The following is an 8816-nucleotide window of genomic DNA, read 5'->3' on the forward strand; positions in this document are numbered from 1 at the left end:
TTTTTTTTGGTTTTTCTCTGGTACCGGGAACCGAACTCACGACCTTGTGCTTGCCAGGCAGGCGCTTTTGCCGCTGAGCTAAATCCCCAGCCCCTCACACATTCATGATAAAAAAAAAAACCTACAGAAAATGAGTAGATGGTCTTTACCTCACTCTCATAAAAGCCACTTATAACAAACCAACAGCCAACATCATACTAAATGGACAAAAATTGAAATCTTTCACTTTAAAATCAGGAACAAGACAAGGATGTCCACTGGCACTATTCCTATTCACTATAGTTCTAGAAGTATTAGCCAGAGGAATTAGACAAGACAGAGAAATAAAAAGAATATGGATAGGAAAGAAAGAAGTGAAATTACCATCATTTGCAGATGACATGATACTCTAAATAGAAGACCCCAAAAGATTTATAGATTTAATAACGAAATTCAGTAGCATAGCTGGGTAAAAGCCAACACTCAGAAATCAATAGCAGTTCTGTACACAAACAACAAACAGACTGAGAGAGAAACTAGGGAAAGCACGCCTTTTGTAATAGCATCTAAAAAAATGAAATACTTAGGAATCAGTCTAACAAAGGAAGTAAGAGATCTATACAGTAGGAATTATAGTACGCTGAAAAAAGAGATCAAAGAGGATTTCAGAAAATGGAAAGATATTTCTTGCTCATAGATAGAAAGAATCAACACTGTGAAAATGATCATACTCCCAAAATTGTTGTATACATTCAAACAATCCCAATTAAAATACCATTAGCATACCTCACAGATCTAGAGAAAACATTCCAAAAATTCATCTGGAACAAGAAGAGGTATTAAATAGCAAAAGCAATCCTGGACAAGAAAGGAAAGGCAGGAGACATCACAATGCCTGATTTGAAATTATTCTACAAAGCTACTGTGATAAAATCAGCATGGTACTGGCAAAAAATCAGACCTGATGATCAGTGGAACAGATTAGAAGATGGTAGACACAGCTATAAACATACTCAGCCACCTTATCTTTGACCAAGGTGCCAAATATGTTCACTGGAAGAAAGATAGCCTCTTTAAAAATGGTACTGGAAAAATTGGCTTTCTACATGCCAAAGACTAAAACTAGACCCATGCCTATTACTATGCACTAAACTAAAGTCAAAATAGATCAAAGATCTTAATATTAAAACAGAAAGACTAAATCTACTATAAGAGTAAATAGATAAAAATTTGAAGACATAGGTGTAGGCAGAAAGTTCATGAACAAAAACAGAACTTCAGGGGCAATACTTCAAAGAATCAACAATTTGGATCTCATCATATTGAAAAGTTTTTGCTCTTCAAATGAAATCACTAACAGAGTAAAAAAAAAACTCATGAATTGGGAAAAAATTTTAGCCAACTGCCTCTCGGACAAAGGACTTCTATCTAGAACATATAAAGAATTTTAAAAAATCATGTGCCCACAATTCAAAGACCCTATCCAAAAATGAGCATCTGAGATGAATACACACTTCTCAGATGAGGAAATACTAACGGTGAATAAATATATGAAAAAATGTTCAACATCATTGGTCATTCAAGAAATGCAAATCAAAGCACTGAGATTACATCTCACCCCAGAAAGAATGGCTATCATTAAGAAATCAACCAATAACAAATGCTGGAGAGGCTGTGGGGGAAAAGAAACACTTCTCCACTGCTGGTGGGAGTGTAGATTGGTGAAACCACTGTGGAAATCAGTGTGGAGCTTCCTCACAAAAGTAGGATTAGTGATCCCACTTAACCTGGCTATTAAACCTTCTGGGTATTTTCCCAAAGGAATTAAAAACATCATACCACAGCAATATATGTGTGCCCATGTTTATAGCAGCATAATTTGTTATAGCTAAGTCTTGGAAACAACCCAAATGCCTTTCAACTGAGGAATGGATAACAAAGATGTGGTATTTTTATACAACAGTGTATGACTCAGCTATGAAAAAAGATAAACTTGAGGCTTTTATAGGTAAATGGATGCAACTAAGGTCCATACTCATAAGTGAAATATATCAGACCCACATGTGTAAACATCGTATTGTCTCCCTGGTGTAAGAAACTGAAAGAGTAAATAAAACCCAAAATGTACAATATATATTACAAAAGGGAAAGAAATTGTTCAAAGGAAGGATCAATTGGGATGAGTGGGGAAAAAAAGGAAAGAAGGAATGGAAAAAATAATATATATATATGTATATATGAACAGCTGGGATAACTGTACTGCTGAGTTCTAATGGTTTATTGAAAGGAACAGTTAGTGTCTATTTTTTTTTCTTTCTGACCAATTTTGCATGCTTATATATGGTAATCTGAACAATTAATTTGAAGACAACAATACACAGTATAACAACCACTGGTGAATTGCTATCATCTTGTCTAGCAAAACTCTATATCATTTCTAATGGGTTTTTTGTTTTTATATTTATTCTTTTTAATGGTTTGATCAGTCTTGCGTTGTTACATCTGTCAATCTGAGCAACTATGATGAATATAAAAATTTTTACTATAACAGCCACTGTTAATTCCTATCATTTTGTTCCAAAACCCTGTATCATTTTTTATTATTTTTGCTTTGTTTTGCTTTTGTCTGTGCTGTTGGTATTTTTCTATTGTTCTGTTTTTATTATTCTATTTAAAATAAAAAATAAATTGGAATTTTAACCTAAAATAAGGTGATTTTGATATCTCCCACTGAGAATAACAGATTCTTAACTATAATTGCCACTCTGCATATACTCACTAATGATTTACCTACCTATAAAAATAGCTAAGGATTATGTTACTTTGAGATTCTACATTCTTAAGAAGACACTCATGAAATTACAAAATTAACTAAAAATGATAAAATCTATACAAAGAGGAAATATTTATAAAAGTGTAGCATAAATATAATAATCATAAACTTCAAAACACCATTGGTCTAACAATTTTTAAAATCATCTTTGTAGGAAAGTGGTACAGGTAGATCTTGTCAGGAAAATACGCATCTTCTAGCCTTTGACCTGTTTTAATTTCACCATGATGAGTCTCTGATCCTGCCCTTTTAAGGTGCAAACTTTAACAATTTTGAAGATTTCCTTAATTTCTGCTACTTGAAGATAACAATATGTAATATAACAACCACTGTTAATTCATATTATTTTGTCTTGAAACTCTGTTTCACTTCAAATGTTCTTGCTTTGGTTTGTTTATGTTTGTGATGCTGGTATGCTGCTATTGTTCTTTTTTTTCCTCTCATTTACTACTCTCTTTAAAATAAAATTTTTTAAAAAAGAATGAATAATAACTGCAAAGAATTATTTGTCTCCTTTCATTTCTCTACTATCAGACAGGGTTAAATATAGTCTTTCTCAACCACATCTTACAAAATTTTTCTTACTCTCAGTTGTAAGCTGCATAATTTTTGCCTCAAAACTGCTCAATAGGGGCTGGGGATTTAGCTCAGCGGCAAAAGCGCCTGCCTGGCAAGCGCAAGGTCGTGAGTTCGGTTCCCGGTACCGGAGAAAAACCAAAAAAAAAAAAAAAACAAAAAAACTGCTCAATAACAATGATTCCCAAATGTCAGTCTTTTGACCTATTGCGTCAGTCATTTAGGGAATTTGTTACAAAATCAGACTTCCAAACTGTGTCCCATAAAATATTATAGGTAGAGCCTGTGAAACTCTACTTCAGCAAGATCTCCAGCCCTCAAACAAAAACGCAGCCAGATTTGGGAAACTGAGTTTAAAGAAAAGCTGCCCTTGTTATTGGGTGGGGCTGAAGTATCACATTGCTTTTCCCTTTCTTTCACAAGTTCCCTGGGATCTCCCTTTTATTACAAGTACTGGGAAGGAAATGGAAAAGGTTTTGAACCTCACTTTTAACTTTGATAAGTAGATGCATTTTCCAGATTCAAACATGACAAGAACTCAATATGGAAAAGTTAATTCCCTAAAACGCAAAAATATTTTATGTTTCCTCTCCAGAATGATTATCTAGTACTTACATAGCTTCCACAACTGTGGGTTTTACTGCATACTTCCTATCCAATCCAAGTAACTTAGATAATCACCAAAGAGAACACTGAAGAATCAGTATCACTGTAGAAAGAACTAAGTAGTGCATTGATAGGAACAGGGATCATCAGGAAGAGGTAAATTGAGGAATTTGGATCCCAACCAGATTTGATCATTCAAATATATCTAAATGTGAGGTCAGAGAAAACAATGGTTCAGGAATCCAACAAGCCCTGCAAGTTAAGAATATTAAGACAGAACTCTGAGGTTAAAAGAGAGAGGGAAGTGGGAAGATCCATAGTTTTAGGCAAGGCTGGGTAGATCAAAAGAATCCTGAAAGAAAAGCAGTTACAGAATGTAATCGCTTAGAGAATTTGAAGCAGTGGCATTCACGAATAGAAACAGTAGAGAAACTGAACCTAAAACAGTGAGTGACCTTCCTTCCTTCTTTTTAAATCTTTTTGAAAGTTGGTCCGGAGACAAGAAGTGTGTAATAATGATAGATGATTAAAATGCACTGTGCACATAAGTGGAGTAAAAAAAAAAAAAAAAATTATGACCAATGCAAGGTGCTTCAAATATTGAACTACTCAGCAGGCAACACATTCCCTCCCTTATTTATTAATTCCTTCCCTGTGCCTCCCAGTGTAGAGAGGTAAATTCTGGCTCCTGCTAATTCAGTGAGTTAAATTGTGTTCTGCTATTGCAGAAATAAAAATATTCTGATCAGTAAAATCTTCTCAGTGTCCATTTCAATAACAGAATGGAAGCATGGTGTGGTCAGGACTCACAATAATCTGAAATTTTAAAAACTAATTAAACTGTGACTCTGAGCAAATTATTCAACATCTCTAAACCTCAGTGACAGATAGTATAAAATCAAGAAAATAGCACTTGCCCTGAACATTTTATGAGATTGTGATGAGGTGCAAGGAAGCACTAAAGCACTTTTCAGTAAAGAAATATCAATATCACTATTAATATTGTATTTCTTTGGCCATTATTGTCTTTCAATAAGTCATGTTGTAAAAAAGTACGCAATTGTAAAAATTTTGTTTTGAAAATCAGGGAGCAAAAATACTGTCACACCTTGATACTCAACTGCTTTGAAACTCATTGAATTTAGCACTTCATCCAAAAATTGTATCCCGGTACTCTAACTGTTTGGTATTTCACACACAAGAGAGATTTTGTCCTTGTGGATTGTCTCTGATGGGTTTTTTGCCTAAATAAAAATTGTGCTAAGTCATTTTAGCAATGAGACAATATGGTGAGGCCCGTAGAAGACCAGGTTCCAAGGCTTGCCTTTTTTCCCCTGGTCAAATTATAACTTCCTACATTTTTTTTTTACACTATTCTGTTTCCTTTTGCCAGCCCACTGCCCAGTCACTATCTGTCACATCATACAGACCACTCCCTAAGCCCCACCTCCACCGTGGTCCTATATAGCCATTGTTCTCCTGGTCAGGCCCTTGGAAGCTCCACCTCTCCCCTCTCTCCTGTGGTCTTCTCCATGTCCACAGTTAAGGCGTTTTTTACTTTGTTCTGTTTTTACTTGCACCAAAAAACCTATCAGTCTTGTGTCTGGCTACCCACGCCATCCAAAACAATTTGTTTAGTATTGTCATTGTTAGTGCTTCTAACACCCCCCAGAAAAAATTACTGATTGCCAAGGTAAAATTACAATCATTACATACTTTTTAAAAGAATAAGAAAATCACGTATCAAAACAGGGGATAAAAAAAGCAAAATTTAACACTGCTTCTTCTTGTAATATGTATTTTTTTCTTTTAATTGTTCAAAAACATTATAAATAATTGAAGTACAATTAAATGATACACCAATTAATATTTGTAATTTGTCTTAATTATTTTCTCATTACCAGGACAAAGTACCTGACACCAGCAAATTAAAAGAGAAACGGTTTATTTTACCTCACAACTTGAAGTTTCAATTCATAGTTTACTTGTTCCAAGGAAGAGTGTTATGGCAGAGAGGCACAGCAGAGGAGAAAAGGTCCATGGTTGGGAAAACAAGAAGCAGCGAGCCTACTTTCTTCTTTCTCTTTTTATTCCATCTAGGCCACAAACCTATTGATTTCACACCCTTGGTGAGTGTTCATCTTCAGTACATTCATTATCCATACCTAGAACTATGCTAAACCTTAATCAGTGGACTAATCTAGTATTGCACACTCATGATCCAGCCATCTCCCAAAATCTCCCCCTGTGAGCACAGGAGGCTTTAGGGCACATAAAGATATAAGGCATAACATAACTAGACATGGGGTTAATTCTACTCTTCACAAGCAAATATCTAGGAATTACATGGCAGAACATAAGAAAAGAATGTGTCTCCCCAGGCTAGACCTTTATTCTACACTTAAATAAAGGATTCTATTGACTCAGTGAAGAAACTCTTCTGCCTTACTCAGATGATTCTGAGAGGTTTAAAACCAAGGTAGACTAAAGGGCTTTGCTTATTTCTGCATCAATGGATAAATGCAAATATGTGTGCTCTTACTTCTCCAGTGCAAATAAAGAACAATTGAAAGCACATGAATGAGTGAAAATAAAAAGAAGAGCAAGGGAATTTATACCAGTACCTCGATTATATCTGGCATAATCTATATACTAGAAATATCCAGTGCTTTCTTGGACAAACATGTAGCTCATATGCAAGCAAACTATTATAATAGGAAAGCAGAAAAGTGTTTAAATTTTAGCCCTTGGATTCTCTACTTGCTGAAAATATTGCCCAATAGATTATTTTCATAATGATAATTGTTGGTGATGTAGTCAGTTAATAAGTCACTATATTAAATTCTTTTTGTTGAAATTACTGCTGTGACTTTTTATCTCCTGATTGGGCTCGACTAACAAACTATGTATTGCATTAATACAGAGTTTAGAAGGCATTGGGCATAAGAATGAACAAAGACAGGGGCTGGAGATTTAGCTCAGCAGCACAAAGCCTGCCTGGCAAGCACAAGATCGTGAGTTTGATTCCCGGTACCCGAAAAAAAAAAAAAAAAAAAAAAAAAGAATGAAGAAAGACAGACAAGGTAAGAGTTCCTGAAGATTAGAGCACTCCAACTAATTTGCTATGTTACAAAAATAGCAGAAAATACAGGAAAATATTATAAACTAGTATGGCAAAAGGAAAATTCCATGATGTGATATTCTGGAAAACAAGTAAAAATGGTCATTCAAGGGAAAGAGTAATGAATGTAGTCACAGTAAAGGTCATAAGTAACTTATTAGTGGTCAGTGAAAGCACTTGATAAATGTATGTTTGAATGAAATAGAGATTATGATCTTAATAGATGTTTGAGAGCAAACAAAAGAATTTGAAAAGCAGAATGCATTGTAAGCTGCACAATAAAGGTGTGGCAGTTATCAATATATGCAAAAAATAATATTTATAAAGCTAAAATTAGAAGATACAAAGATCGTGACAAAAAAAGTATGTAAAATACTGGATTTTCATTTTCCTCCCTCAGTTTACGACAAATAAAATGGACAGAAATATCTTTAGAAACCAAGTATCACAAATAAAAGGTAAAGGTAATTGATATACATAAAATCCTATAAACTGAATATAGGTACTAATGCCTTCTTTCAATGTCATTGAAACAATCACAGAAAGCTGATTATATAGTTAAGCATTCAGCAAATTTCAATAAATTGCAAAATCTGAAAGAGTGAAGATTGCAGGCAATAGTCTCTGATCAAACTAAACCAAGAAACAAAAACTTGGGACAGAGGTTACATTGTGCTGCTTATTTTTCAAGTGTTCTTGAAACTTATATTTCAAATGTTCTTGATTCCTGTTATTCCAGGACACAATAGGTTCATTTTTCCCTATAATCTTATATTCATAATGATGTGACCTGAATTAGACAATAACATGTGAGTGAAAGGATGTTGTTGTAATAGCTGGCAACATTCTGTTAAGCTTTGTGAGAGTTGATGGACCACAGGCCTCATTTGACCCTAATGAACACATGCTATGAAGAGGAAGTTATTTTTTACCTATCCTGAGTTAATGGATATGAATATATCAATTGGAAAAATATCCAAATTAAAATCATAGAATATTCACAGAAAAGTTAATTAAGATACTATATATCAGAATCTATGAAGTATAGTTTGTAAAAAGACACACTTCATGTATACATTAAATTTATGAGGAGTCTTCCTCCTAAAGTATTGCCATTAATGTATCCCAGCTCACTTTCTTTCATCTCCAAGATTAAAATTTCCAGAAAATCTGCTCAGCATGGATCAGATATCTGACCAAAAGTATGAGTTTAATAACCTCTCAGGGATGGGGGCCCACCACTAGGCTTAGAGGTCATTTCCAGAGGGGAATGCATTTATTACATTTTACTTCTGAAAAATCTGCTTCCTGCAATGATGGAACTGTTCAGATACTGGGCTCCATGAAGAGTGGCATCAAATGTGGTTGCTACATGGCAGATCTCTCCATGCAGTTTGGAAATGAGCTTGGCATTAGTTACACTTGTCAGATGGACTATGTTATCACTTGAATAGGAAAATAAATAACATACTTGGAAAGTGTATGTTCCATGCCACCTTCTATGAGAATTGGCATGAATTCTAAACTAAAAATCAGGTTCTATTATAATGTTAATTTTCTGGGTACACGCTAGCTATGAGAAATTCTTTCTAGAGAAAAATATGGGAAGAAATGACATACGTCCCTTGGAACCTGTCAGTCACTGTCATTGTGTTCCAACTTTGTTCTGACACACTTTTTTGTATGTCCTAACTCTTAGGA

This window comes from Chinchilla lanigera, unplaced genomic scaffold (genome assembly GCF_000276665.1).
Source record: "Chinchilla lanigera isolate Chin_1 unplaced genomic scaffold, ChiLan1.0 scaffold00018, whole genome shotgun sequence".
Lineage (NCBI taxonomy): Eukaryota > Metazoa > Chordata > Mammalia > Rodentia > Chinchillidae > Chinchilla > Chinchilla lanigera.